Source organism: Anolis sagrei, chromosome 1 (genome assembly GCF_037176765.1).
Source record: "Anolis sagrei isolate rAnoSag1 chromosome 1, rAnoSag1.mat, whole genome shotgun sequence".
Taxonomy (NCBI): Eukaryota; Metazoa; Chordata; class Lepidosauria; order Squamata; family Dactyloidae; genus Anolis; species Anolis sagrei.
This window is the reverse complement of record NC_090021.1, coordinates 30,421,189-30,436,433: the sequence shown is the minus strand read 5'-3', so window position 1 is coordinate 30,436,433 and position 15,245 is coordinate 30,421,189. Positions and strand designations below refer to the sequence as shown.

Here is a 15,245-nt window from a genome sequence, read left to right as displayed (position 1 = left end):
ATTTATGCTTTTATAATTATAATGCTTGGTTACTGCCTCATCCTGTTAAATGGAGCTGCCCCTTGAAGACAATTCTGGGATTTCAATTACTCTGGAAAGCTGATGTGTCACTTTCTTCAGTGTTGAAAAGTGGAACCATGACTATATTCTATTCTGCTGTTCAGCTTGCCAGTTTGTTCTCAAGATGAATATAGGTGCTGATTTCAACTCTGAATTGTTGCAAGGGGTGGAACTAGGGATGGGTAAGAATTTTGTTGTTGTTCCTAAAGATTTCACAGCAATTGCAGTTTTATTGCAGCATTTCATTTTTTTAAAAAAACAACCACACATTGTTTTGTGAGTTTGTTATTTATTTATTTAGTCACTTCCGACTCTTCATAACCTCACACCAGAGCTTCCTGTCAGCTGTCGCTACCCCCAGCTCTTTCAAGGTCAAGGCGGTCACTTCAAGGATACCATCCATCCATCTTGCACTTTTCCTTCCATTTTCCCCAGCATCATTATCTTCTCCAAGCTTTCCTATCTTCTCATTATGTGGCCAAAATACTGCATCTTTGCATCTAATACCCTTCTCTCCAGTGAGCAGTCGGGCATTATTTCCTGGAGTACGGACTGGTTTGATCTTCTTGCGGTCCAAGGCACTTTCAGAATTTTGTGTGTATAGAAACTTGGAATGGACAAGACCATTCATTCAGACCCCAGGCTTTTAACTGTATTATATTCTATGTTTTCTACACCTATTTAGTGAAAAGGAACCATTGGTTCATCCTTTTTTATATAGTAAAAGACTTCTAGTCCAAAACACCAGTAATGAAGATTATGTTGGAGGAACATAATAAATGAGTCCCAGTCTTTCTTAAAGTAAGTTTAACAATTTCTATAAGTTTGCTTATTTTTATAAGCCAGTCTTTGATGGAATCATTGAGTCTTTCCATCTTTGAACATGGGTAATTCTTGCTCATGTTATCATATATAGCAATAACCTTCCACATTTTCTATTGAGTTGTTTATTTATTTGTTTATTAATAAGGGGATTCAGAGCGGCTTACAGAATACACACATATGGCAAACATTCAATGCTGATTATTTACTTTATACAATTATACACTTAACAAGGACAGAGAAACACAAATAGAGGTAAAAGCAGTTGTTCCCATCTTATTTACGGCACCTTGGAAGCTGTGCTCAACTCTGGTCATGGTGTGTGTGTGTGTGTGCTGTTGCCCCAACTTCCATTCCGAGGAGCTTTCCTCCAATTGATCAATATCTTTAAGGGTGCCTTTATTACCTACTTGCTAAAAGTGGTACCTATTTATCTACTCACATTTCTGCTTTTGATCTGCTAGGTGGGCATGTGAGCTGGGGCTAACGGAGGGTGCTCACCCCAACCCAGGATCGAACTGCTGACTTTTCAATCGGCAGGATTTTTTCTGCAGCACTGCAGTTTAATGTGCTGTGCAAAACCCAGCCCCTTAACATCTCAAGCAGAGACAGTTCTGGTTTCATTTCAAATTTGATGATAACTATAGTGCCCAGTATTTCTGGACTTTTTTACATGACCACCATACATGCTAAAAAGTGCCCACCTTTCCCCAGCATGTCCAAAAAACCACTAGAACCATTTTTATACATCTTAGCAATCTTTTCTGGTGTCAGGTACCATCTATACATCATTTTTTTAAAAAAAATATTTCAAGTCATTACTCAGTGTAAATTTTAAACTCTTTGTGCAGACCCTTTCCCATTGTTCCATTTGTATTTGTTTACCAAAATTTTGTGCCCATTTAACCATACAGTCTTTTACTTGTTCTTCCTCCATTTCATATTTCAACAGCAATTAGCAATTAAGTGGTCATCTCCAGAATCCAAAACAATTTCAAGTTCAGGTTTATTAATCCAAATATGTATCCATTTTCAATTGTTCTGCTAATTGTCTGCAGGGAAACCATTGTATCGAGAAGTTTTTGGACAGTAGCTCCTCTCTCGTCTTTATTCTATACTGATCATTATCCAACATCAACAAGTCTGTTTTGTCTTCTTTCATAACAAGGAAGAATGATGATAGTAAGGAATAGGGATCACACACTGGCTATTTTGAAGCTGCAGGATGTCTTATCAGTAGCAGCAGTTAAGACCAGCACATCTGTAATTTCTTTCCAAAGGCTTATGAAAGCTTTCTCTTTGGGTTAGGTTTGATTGAAGCCTTTCCACAGCTGTTTTTGATTGATTATTAGATTTTCTGAGGATGTGTTGTTTATATTCAACTGTTGGGTATAAACCCCTTTGAACAACTCGAAAAATGTATGTGTACATATACAAACATATGTTCATATTTTAAAAAAAGGTTTTAAATAACAAGATGTTGTCTAGGTCTTCAGAATTTAACTTGATTCCCTTGCTTTTGCAGAAATGTAGGACTGGCCCATTAAATATCCCATGGTAGTCCAAACTACAGGAGATATTAAATTCATGCATCTTCTTAAACAACAAACAGTCCCTGGCTATGTGGTCACATAGACTACAGATATGGATTATCACATATGCATTAGATATTGCTCATGCACATTTTATAGCCTGTGTAACTCTGAAGTTCTATAAAACATTGATGCTTGAAATATTTTTTTTGTCTGAAGGTGAGCTGTGAGTATGTTGGACCAAAAGCAGAGTTGGGCTTGGCAGTTCCTTTGACCAACATTATTGTGTGTTGGACCGGGCTGTGGCGCAGATAGTTAGTAGTCAGCTGCATTAAATCACTACTGACCGAGAGGTCATGAGTTTGAAGCCAGCCTGGGTCGGAGTAAGCTCCTGACCATTAATAGTCTAGCTTGCTGTTGACCTTTGCATCCCAAAAGACAGTTGCATCTGTCAAGTAGGAAATGTAGGTACCACTTTATGCGGAGAGGCTAATTTAACTAATTTATAATGCCATAAAACCTTCCAGCAGCATGCAGAAAAAATCTCTCTGTCTCAAGAAATAATTGCATATCTAATACATAGGCATCTGGAAGTCTCAACCTCCATAAACTTGAACTGATATATTGTCAGATAAAATGTGTCTCATAAGAGTCTCACTGAAGGAACTAGAGATTCTTAGGGAGGTGTTTTTTTTAAGGTGGAAAAAAACCCTCTCAGAGTTTTTTGTCAGAGGTTTTTGCATTTTCTTTAATAATAATAGTAATAATACTTCAATCTACTCTGGGACTTCTGAATTCAGACTGACAGAGTTTTGGAGCACAATACTCCTGACCTTATGATCGTGGGAAAAAACCAAGTATGGACCAGCGATGTTGCCATCCGAGGCGACAACAGGATTGATAAGATTCAACTGGAAAAGCTTACGCGATATGAGGATTTAAATATAGAACTGCAAAGACTCAGGCGCAAGCCAGTAAAGGTGGTCTCAGTGGTGATCGGCACACTGGGTGCAGTGCCTAAAGACTTTGGCCTGTACTTAAAAACAATTGGCACTGACAAAATTACCATCTGTCAGCTGCAAAAGGACACCCTACTCAGATCTGCATGTATTATTTGCTAATACATCACACAGTGCTAGAGACTTGGGAAGTGTCCGATGTGTGATCAAATACAAAACCCAGCATAGTGGTCTTGTTTGCTGTGTATTAATCTTGTTATGTATCTAATAATAATAATAATAATAATAATAATAATAATAATAATAATAAGGATTCTAGGCCCCTAAGGCTAGTCAATATGGAGGGTCTATTTTACATACAAATAATTTAATCAGAGAAACTAAAATACTGACTTTGCCCTCCTGACTATCCACCACTAGCTAATATATCATCCTGCTCCTTTTCAAACCAAACACCCCCACTGGTCTTTCTTTAAAATAATGCTGGGCCTTTCCTTACAACCATGGACATGGTCTCTCTCCCTGTGAGTCCCCTGTAAATCTCATCCAGCTGACAGCCTGCCTGATAACAATGTTGTTCTTCAACTGTCTGAGCCCTTCCTGCTTCTTACCATGTCTCTTGTCACCAGACTGTGTCTTTATATTTAAACGCATCCTTTCAAGAGACATGTTAATGAATACTTACTTGACAAAATGTTCTTGCTAATTTACAAAGGCAAGCCTGATCTTTCAGGGCAATAAATATGTATTTTCCCCCTCAAAATTCTTAAGTAGTTACCCAGTTGTTAATGTCATGATGAGTTTCTTCTCCTAAAAGAACATTGGATAGCACAGATGAAAATGGCACCACAGAAAGGGAGAATGAAATAAGAGTGTCACATTCTACAGCTAATACAGCAGAACTTAATTTAAAATGACATTTAGCTGGCCACTAACTGATCTTGCTGTTAAGTTAATGGTAGCTAATAATGTTGTAAAAGAAAGTATGCTTTTCCTGTATTTTGAGAAAGATGTGAACTGCAAGATATTACAGTGTAGCCCCAGTACCCAATATTTCACTTATTCATATTGGACAAAATATATCCCGTGTAGGAGTTTTCTAGGCTCTCCTGGTAATCTATGATATGTTTCTGCTGGAAATTATCTCAGTCCAAATCTATACTGTCATATAATGCAACTTGAAATGGCATTATATGGTCTATAAATGGGACCACAGAGTTATATTAGAGGTTCTGTGGTGGAGACTCCTTCTTTGGAAGCTTTTAAGCAGAGGCTGGATGGTCATCTGTTAGGGTGCTTTGAATGCAATTTTCCTGCTTCTTGGCAGGGGGTTGGACTGGATGGCCCATGAGGTCTCTTCAAACTCTATGATTCTATGATCTATTAATATCCTATAGAGGACTGTAAAGATAAAGTTTTCCCTTGACATTAAGGCTAGTTGAATCTCATTCTGGGGGTGGTGCTTATCTCCATTTCTAAGCTGAAGAGTTGGCTTTGTCTGTAGATGCCTCCAAGATCATGTGGCCAGCATGACTGCATGGAGCACCATTACCTTCCTGCTAAAGCTGTACCTGATGATCTACTCACAGTTTCATTTGTTTCAAACTGCTAGGTTGGCAGAAGCTAGGGCTAACAATGGGAGCTCACTCCATCCCATGGATTTGAGTTGTTGACATTCCGGTCAGCAAGTCCTGCAGCTTAGCGGTTTAACCAGCTGTGCCACCGTGACCCCCCATAGAGGATATCTTTCTAAAAATCGTCTGATCATTCAGCTCAAATCTATGATAACTTCCAATGGAAGTTGTTTACTTCGAAAGGATTCAATATTATTCAAGATTTCAAATTTCTGGAGTTGTTTTCTCTTCATGCATTCTAGAGGAGCCTTTATAAACAAATGTGCAAACAGATCATATTCACTGGGTTGTTGTAGGTTTTTTGGGGCTATATGACCTAGTGGAGAGAATGCCTCCAGCCATGAAAGCCTTTGACAATAGATTGTGTTCAGTTTTATGGATTGGTCAACTTGGATTTCTTGGATTGAGTGATATAGCTTTGGCCTATAAAGCCCTAAATGGCCTCGGCCCAGTTTACCTATTTGAATGCATCTCCTTCTATGAACAACTGTGGAGATTAAAATCTTTTGGGGAGGCCTTGCTCTCAGTCCCGCCACCATCACAGGCATGATTGGCGGGTACGAGAGAAAGGGCCTTCTCAGTTATTGCCCCCGGCTATAGAGACCTAATAATGTAAGTATAGATAATTTAAAAGATCACCTTCTTAAAGATCTCATCACTGTATTTATTTATTTTATCATTTGTTTATAAGCTTATCTCAAGGAGCTTAAAATATGTCAAAAACAAGTACTGGGTATATCAGAATATAGAAAATGGGACATGAATGAGAGCTGCAAAGGTTTTCCTTGCTGGTGAACCAAAGTTATACTTAGCAAAATAGATGGGTTAGCGACTTCCTTCGTACTATTAGCAGTAATACTTCTACTTCTATGGTTACTGAATGCATTGCAAGTTGCTTTCCCCATCCTACTCTAAGTGGGCTCCTTTGTGCCATCCATTGTGATGGGCAGGTGCAGATCAAGATGGAAATGTTGTTTGGTCTGGAATGAAAGGAAATGGTGGAGGAGGAGTAGAAGAGAGTGGCTCATTAAAGTTGATTTAATAATGAGGGGCATTTGAGAAAGGCAGGGATCTGGGTCACTGATTTATTGTGTCTGAAGATTTAGCAGCCTGGCTAATTGCTTTGCAGTTGCTCTCTGTCAAACACTGTGGTGGATGGGCCCCGTCCATCTCTTTTCCCCATGCTGTAATGTGATTTCTTTCATGGCAACAAAGGGGGATAACACAAGTCCCCTTTCCTCCTTTTGTTGCCATATAATGGTGGCTTCATATAGACTGATTCCTGCCCATCACTGCAGAGCGGAGAAGAAGGCAGAAAAATCCATTCCATGGAAGCTGCTGTAGCATTGCTGTTAATTTCAAACAATGGTCTCAATTGTAAAGAGGCAATGGCAGTGTTTGATTTACTGTAATCAAACATAATTATATGCATTGTGTGTCGGCGCAAAGGCTCAAATAGTCATAAAAAGCTTGACTTAAGCATTCTTCTCATGTTGTTGGAGCCAACAAGAAAGAAAGAGACAATTGAAAGTGACGATGGACTTGAAAACTTGATTGATTCCTGCTTTGGATGTATTTACGTGGTGGAATTCCCCTTTGTCTTCCAATTATACAGTGAAAATGTTAAAATAAAACTTGTATGTTGATAAATGTGGGATTCCACGTTTCTGTTGTTAGGGGCTGGATTTGGCAGCTCAATTTTGTCTATGTGCAATGCCTCTGGAATTTGGCTGCTGTTTTTATTACAGTAGTGTTTTTAGCCTATGATCATTTCTAATTTTCAGTGGTTCCCCACTCCCACTTGGTATGGGGTTTTCTATTGTAAGCCCCTTGGGTACAATTCAACAGAACATTTAATAAATAAGGTGCATGCCAATTGTTGTAGTCTATCAACACATGCACATGTTCGCACACACAGAGAGCCAAATTCAGCCACATCCAGGCAGTTTTAAAAGCTGCCTAAAAGTAAACCTCACTAAATACAGCGAGATTTCTAGAAGAATAAATATGCAGTGTTAGCCCCACTGATTTCAGTGGGAGAGATTTAAGCATCAGCTTAATTGTCTGACTGAAATCAAAAGCTCTTAAATGGCTTAACGGTAGCTGAGTTCTGCTCGCTATGATGTATGCATTCAAGCATGCCAATAGTAACCCTCTTTCTCTAATTGCCTGTCAGCTATTTTACTGTGCTACCAGACTACTTCATCAGAAGTATGATGAAGAGTGAAAAGGTGGTAGGAATACACTGGTTGCCATTTGCTGGGAAATCAATGGGATTTGAACTGTGTCATTTGCATACCTTCTTGGGAATTAGCCACATTGAACCTAGTGGAATTTACTTCTGTGTAAACAGGGACTATCTGTTGAGTAGTCTCATTGCCTTAAAATTCTACCACAGATCTGCTCCTGGGAGCTAAGCCAGGTCGGAGCTAAGCCAGGTCAGCCCTAGTTAGTATTTGGAGGGGAGACCACTAATAAATACCAACTGCTGCTCTAGGCTGTATTTTAGAAGGAGGAACTGGACCTGGTTGTGGCATTGGAATGGATGGATATCTCTATCCATTCCATTACCTAGTCAGGAAAACAGTAGAGTATGACTTGGTACCTTTCGGGCCATGCTGTTTTGCTGGCAGTTGCAGGTGAAAAAGAAGGTATATGGGGCGGCCCGTGGTGCCCCATGTGCCCTCCCTCCTTCCCCCATCATACAGTGGGGACAGCATCCTGTCCCCATCAGATGGGAGAAAGGGCGGCAACGTTGCCCTTTCCCCCATCATATGCTGAAAAGGGGAGGAAAGTGCGGGTAGCTCCACCAGACCTCCCCAAAATACATCCCCCCCATAGTGGTGAAGGAAGTGCCTTTCGGTGTTTCCCCTTCACTTTGGGAGATATGTGGGTTAGGCCTGCCTTGCGTCGGGTGATGGCACACTGCAGGCCTCATCCTTGCCACTAAACAAAGTGGCAAAACGGGGCTAAAATGCCCCATGTGAAGAGGTTTTAGCTGCTTTTGAGTCCATCAATTCTTGTATAATTTCTTTAAGTGTTGTCTAGTTTGACTGATTCTGCTCATAGTTGCACTTCAAGAAGGTGATGTCATTTGATGTTGTGTCACTTATGACTCAGGTTCCCGCTAGTTTCTTATCCATTCTAATACTTGATGTTGACATTAAGCCATTGGAGGAGGTCAGAACTGTTGGGAACAGGACATTATGATCATATTACATGGGCATAGTGACATCTATACTAGCTCTTGTTTCATTTCTGGATGTAATTCAAAGTTCTTTTTTAGCTTGCAAAGGCCTTCGTGGCTTGGTTTCTCAGCATCTGAATGATTCACTTTCCCCATATTTCTGAGGCTTAGATCGTAATACCTTGCAATATAGTGAACATGACAGGACAACATACAGGGTCTTCTCAGTTATAGGCCTTCAGTAATGGCAAATATTCTATAGAAATGCCTATCTGGTCCCTACTTCTTATGCTTTGGGGGCCTAGCACAGATTTTTTTTAATTCTCACTGTCCTTTTAGTCTTTGTATGTTTTTATTGATATACTGAATTATAAGCCGTTTTACTGCTCCTGTTTAATTCTTGTCTTGATTTTAAGCTCTTTGTTTATATTTACACATTGATGCTTGTTATTTAATTATACTTATTTATTGTCCTCAAAACAATTGATTTGAAGTAACCAAATAACTGAAAAAAACCAAAATTACAGTAATAAAAGAGGATATGTACCTTTATTTTTCAGAGTGATAGTTCAGAGACCATGAATTCTAAACATATAAAATCTGGTATGCATCCTAAGGAGGCACTGGGCCTGTGTACTTTGGGTTTCTCTGATGTTTAAACACCCATTAATTAATTTTGGCATAAATGTGCTCATTTGTTTGTGTCCTGAAATACCGTCTTCAGTCCCTAGGTGACAGACTTTGCTAACCAATATTTAGGTAGTTAGTATAGTTTGAAACCCATAGTTCAAAGGGCAGCAATTTATAGGGCTGCTCTTTCTCTTTTTCTGTTGATTGTTCATGGAACAGACAAATACAGATAATCACAACATCAGACTTTGATAGATATGCAAGAAGCTATGGCTTTGTTCATATTGGAAGAGGAACATGTTGTGGTGGTCATGTGTCTTAAAACTATTTACAACTTATGGTGACCCTAAGGTGAACATATGGAGTTTTCTTGGCAAGATTTGTTAATTGGAGGAATTTGCCTTTTTTTCATTCTAAGGTTAAAAGTCTGTGTTTTGCCAAAGGTCACCCCGTAGGTTTAATGGCTGAGTGGAGATTTGAATCCAGATTTCTAGAATTATTGTTAATGGTGAAATCACTGCACCACATCAGTTCCTGGGCAAAATGCGCCAACTCTAAAATCTGTCATTTTTCTTGAAGGCTTCAGTATAATAAACTAAAGCCAAGTACTTTAGATAGTGAATAAACAGATAAACTACCTTAGGCTACCATTCAATAAACACTTGCGCAATAGTCTTATTAAACTCCTTTGAGTACATGTGAGTATGATCTCTATCTGATAGTCTAAACTTGAACATATTTACTAGGAAGTAATTTTAAAAATCATTTCGTATTATACACATTTTATTGTACATTTGAGAAAATAAACATTTCGTGTCCAGTTGCCTTGGATCCTTTCCCAGGAGAAAGTCAGGGAATAAATTCAGTAAATAAACTTAGATAAGTAAATAAAATAAAATATGTAAATATAAAATGCTATTGAAAAAGATCAGGATTCCATTTCTGAATATTGACTGTTACCTTGACCCTAAAGTATATTTATTCCTGAATACTCCTGAATTCAGCACCCCTTGAGGGTTATTTCACTAGCCCCACTTTAAAGATTAGTTGTGCTGGAATAATTGGTTATCTGATTAATTGTTAAAATAGAAAATTGTTGAATTTAAGAGTTAGACTGAGATCAACGAATATCAGGTCAAGGCACATGTTAGGATGTTTTTACTGTTAAAAAAAGTCACATTGGCAAGGTTTGGGTAGCATGCAAGCTCATTTTAATATAACTGTTTTTAATGATTGATCAAATCTATAAAAATAGTCTTAAGGACCTCAACACACTTTTCATTGAATGTTTGCTGTGAATCTTTGCCATATGTGTTGGAACCCACCTTGAGTTCCTTTGGGAGATAGGGCAGTCTACAAATAAAGTATTATTATTATTATTATTATTATTATTATTATTATTATTGGGGTAGAACAGTGGTTCCCAACCTGTGGTCCATTGACCACCAGTGGTCTGCAAGAGCAAAAATATGGTCCACAGCATCACCATTATTACACCATTGCAATGAGAGCTACTGGTCTCGCGAAACCTTTTTATAGTGCCGAGGCTTATTCAGTCTGGTTTTCTGTGGACAAGCAGATGGCAACTACTGGATGGCAAATGTTCTGTATCAGAAACTAGAGCTTATGTGGTCTGTCCAATGCAGTTTTCTGAATCAGTACTCCAAATAACCAAACCAAATTAAAAATTGACCAAAAACTGATTTGCAACCTTTTTGGTACTAATGTTGGAGAGTGGTCCCTGGTCAAAGTGGTCCTGATTAAGTGGTCCCTGGTAAAAAAAAGGTTGGGAACCACTGTGATAGAAGAAGGTGCCATTGATATGCTGTTTTAAAAATGTAATATATGTTTTAACTGATTTTAATTGTTTTAAATTAATGTCTTAAAGTAGGTGTGGGCAACCGCACAGTAGGTGAGAGTCTAACAGCTGCACTTAGAGGCAAATGGATGGATTCTTTAATTGTTTAAAAACGTGCCACATAATCTTTAAACTATTTTGTTTTTAATTCATATTGCAATCCAGTTTGAATGTCATTTTGGAAAAAGGTGGCTATAAGCAAAAAAGTGAAAACAATACGTTGCTAAGGATTTTTGCAGAATATTTCATCAATGAAAATTAATGCTATTAGTGTATTGCTTTGGGAAATGGGAATATACTATTGGCTTATGTTCTTTGTTTTTCCTCTCCTTTGCATGTTGATTTCTTCTATCATTTACCAGTTTTGAGAGCTGGAATATGATTTTTAAACAGAAATGCATTAGTTATTAATAGTCCCCCTGCCCTCAAAGGCTTATTGATTATTTTTGGAAAAAATCTTTTAGTAGCACATTACAAATGCATGCTTTTGTAATTGATTTAAAATGATTTATTTATTTATTTATTTACCTCATTTGTCTCCCACCCTTCTCACCCCGAGGGGGACTCAGGGCGGCTTACAACAAAGGCACAATTTTATGCCTTGAATACTTATAAAAAATAAACCACATATAATTTTAAAATCACATAGTTAAAACATATCAATTAAACAATTACTTAAAATCATGCATTCATTATGGAGGGGGTACAATAATTATGGAGGAGGTACAGGAAACATTTTAAATATACAGATTATCTGACATACTTTTTTTTTATAAGTATGGGTTTATACAAATATACATGTAAAGAAGTACTATTTCCACTTAATGTGAGGGGAGAAGGCAGGTTTGAAATACAAAGAGAACAAGTTTTATTGTTAACAGAACGTAATTGTTGCAGTTTTGAGAATTTGAACTTGGCACAAGGCTTGATGTTACAAAATGGCTGGTTTGAGATACATTCAAGCTTCTGTTGTTACAATTCTATAAACTCCTTCTTTAGTGAAGTGCTTTTTATTACTTCAGAGTTCCCTATTGTGAATATTCCACACTGTTTGTCCTATACTCGGATCAAACCACTTTCCTTACTGGCAATCCTTAAAACCCCTTCTGTTAGATTCTTTTAACCTAAGCAATCTAACAAGGTAACACTTTCAGCTCTCTTGCTGAAGAAATATTCACAAATCCTAAGAACTAACTTAATTCTCACAGCTTCACAACCCAGAGCCCTAACTGACTCTGATCCTCTTCCCCGGGTCTCATCCACCGGACTAAACTACTTTTCCCAGAGTCCTTTCTTGACTCTGCTATTTCCCAGAGCCCTTAACTGGCTCTGCTCTTCTCCTCAGGGTCTCTTCCTCCTGACTGGAAATTAACTGACACTTTTAAACCTTTTTCTCCTTAAGCTCCGCCCACCTCCTCTGAGGCCTTGTTACCATGGCAACCTACCTCTTACAGTTAGGCCATAGCAACTAATGTAAACCCTAAATACAGTTTAAACACAGTACATTAAACACTCTATAATAAACATTTCTCTACAATACACATGCAATGTTAATGGCCATAAACAATAATTAAAAACATATACATATGGCCAGGAAACCAATAAGACAACCAACCAAAATCAGTGCTACGGAAATAATGAAGAATCCACAGAAGGCAATGAATTTTCCATCTTTACATTATGTTTTCAAAGCTACATATAAAATGCCCTACTTTGCAGAAACCTTAATTTACCCTGACATCTGATGGGCACGTATTTGACATCAGAAAAGATTACATATGGAAACCACTGGTAGAACATTTCAGTTGACTTGAAAGGTAATATTCTTCCATAAAGGAGCTTTGAAAAGGAGTGACTCTTATAAGAAAGTGCTAATTCAAGGCTTTGCAAGGAGCTTGAGCCTGTCAGCTTGAGCGCAAATAAAGAGATTACTGTTTCCTATCCCACTACAGTGTTAATTAACCTGGCAATACTCAGATGATAGTGTTATCACCAGCAAGTTAGACTACTGCTGTGAATGTCTGTTGTGTTTATTGTTCATATAGACACATTTTAATTGAATTGCTGTAGAGTTTGTCATTTATGTCATTGTCATTGACAGCACTGTTTTCATTATATGTTTGCGTGCATATATTTGGAGTACAACCCTCATATCAGTGAAACCAGTATCCATGGTTTCCTTTATCCACATCTGACAAAATATATTCTCTCTAGGCATTTTCCTATGGTTCCTCCTTTCAACAGTGTTCACTACTCCCTCTCCAGTTTGATCTGTTTCCCAGAAATAGGTTATAACCCTCTATTACAACATTCCAATTATGAGATTCATCACACCAAGTTTTAGTGATGCCTATTATATCATTTTGTTTTGCTGTATCACCTTGTTTATTTTATTAGTGTAGAGAAAACTAAGACCAAGGGCCACCCTCCTTAGCTATTTGAAGTTTATTTCCCCCCATAATTGAGTTTGTGAACTTTTTGCCCAGTGTTCTCTATAACAATTGGACTATTCTCCCCAGCACCTGATGAATTTCTATCCTCAATAATATTGTCTCCATTCCCTACATAACTAAACCAAGGCCCTTTCTACGCTGCTCTACATCCCAGGATCTGATTCTAGATTAGCTTCTTTGAATTGGATTATGTGAATCTACACTGCCAGATAATCTGGGACAAACAGATAACCCAATCTGGGATCAGATCCTGGGATATAGGACAGTGCAGAAGGGGGATGAGTGACTTCTTCCTGATCAGAATCATGGGACACCCATGCAAAACACCCCATTGTCCTTGCCAGTTATCTAAGATGCTGTCTGTCAAACTCCAGGAACAGGAGCTGTGGCTATAAAGTAGAAACGCAATGATATAATTGTGTGGTGTGAAAGAACCTTTTATCTGTCAGTATAACTATATAGGCAGGGATACAATTAAGAAATACCCTATCTCTGGGGTTCTTAAAGTTTTCCCACTCATGACCCCTTTCTGCCTGAGAGATTTGTTCATGATCCCTTTCCTCCCATTTTTAATCAATCCTGAATATATAGGTTTGAATCCAGTGAGCGGGGGTGAGTTTCCACTGTTAGCCCCAGCTTCTGCCAACCTAGGAGTTCGAAAACATGCAAATGTGAGTAGATCAATAGGTACCAATCCAGCTGGAAGGTAACGGTGCTCCATGCAGTCATGCTGACCACATGACCTTGGAGGTGTCTATGGATAACACCGGCTCTTTGACTTAGAAATGGAGATGAACACCGCCCCCCAGAGTCGGACATGTCAGGAGAAACCTTTACCCTTACTAATATAGGTATAAAAACAAATGTTTACTGATCCTAAATCATGATTTGCAAGGCTTGCTTAACAGGCCGTTTTCCTTTTTATGAGATATATCTGAAGCATTTTCTGCAGAGTTCACTGTAAACACTCCACATTGTCACTAATGGATTCATGTAAATATCTAGGTGGCAATCAGGAAACTTTTAGTAAAGGTAAAGATTTTCCCCTGACATTAAGTCCAGTCGTGTCCGACTCTGGGTTGTGGTGCTCATCTCCATTTCTAAGCTGAAGAGTCGGCATTGTCAGTAGACACCTCCAAGGTCATGTGGCCGGCATGACTGCACTAATGGATTCATGTATATATCTAGGTGGCAGTCAGGAAACTTTTACTGCTGCCAAATTTTTACGGGGCTCCAACATTGAGCTAAGGGGTCAGGACCCATAGTTTAAGAAGCACTGCACTATCTGGAGCTTCTTGGAGCAAAGTTAGGAAAAGAAGATAGTAAAGGAAGATGAGAAAGAATGTTATGATACTTAATGAATGCAAAGAAAACCAATCCAGTAAGCAAGATGCTTTTGCTATCTTGCACTGGCTCCTGATTGCTCCATCACAAGGCTGAAAGCTAAATGCCTGGTAGTGTCTCTCCAGGGAGGCAACCATGGAAGGTGATGCTGAATCTCAAATTCTTGTTGTGGGGCAGAGGTCAAAGCAGTGCCACCTTCTAGCAATTCACTGAAGGTGGCCATCTGTTGTTCTCCCTTCCAGAGCTCAGGGAAGACCCGGGGTGTGGTGGTAGTGGAGACAGGAGGTGGGCTGAAGGAGCAGACAGATGTGGCGTGGTGAGGAAAGATGAATTACACAAAGTGCTTCTTTATTGCAAGAACGCTTCCCCAAAGGCCCAGATGTTATCCTGAGCTTTTAAGAGTGAAGAAAGGATCTGTTAGCAAGAGCTCTGCTGCTGCTGGAAGTCAGGAGCTGATACAATTGCAAACCAGGCAGAAACTATTCATGTCATTATTAGACAGTCAGCATGCCTTTGCTCTGAAGTAACCAAACATCATTTCTGAATGGTGGAAAGCACAGTGGTGGGGAATGGGCAAGTTGATGTGAGTAGTTGTTTCCAGATATACCTGTTAGGGTTGACTAGAAAGCCCTATAATTCTTGTTCACTTTTAGTGCTGTGTTTCTTTAAAATATATATCCCAGTGAATTCGTCAACATCATTAGTGTGTCATGTGAATCATCCCCAAAGTTTCTGTTCTGCTGGCTGCTTCTTCCAAGGAAGCTGA

At 38.8% G+C, this 15,245-nt stretch overlaps 1 protein-coding gene across 1 annotated transcript in view; it reads left to right on the top strand.

Annotated features, from left to right (window-relative positions):
- The window catches only part of PKDCC (protein kinase domain containing, cytoplasmic), a 63,611-nt gene that overhangs the window by 12,114 nt on the left and 36,252 nt on the right, over positions 1-15,245 (top strand). The window lies entirely within an intron of this gene.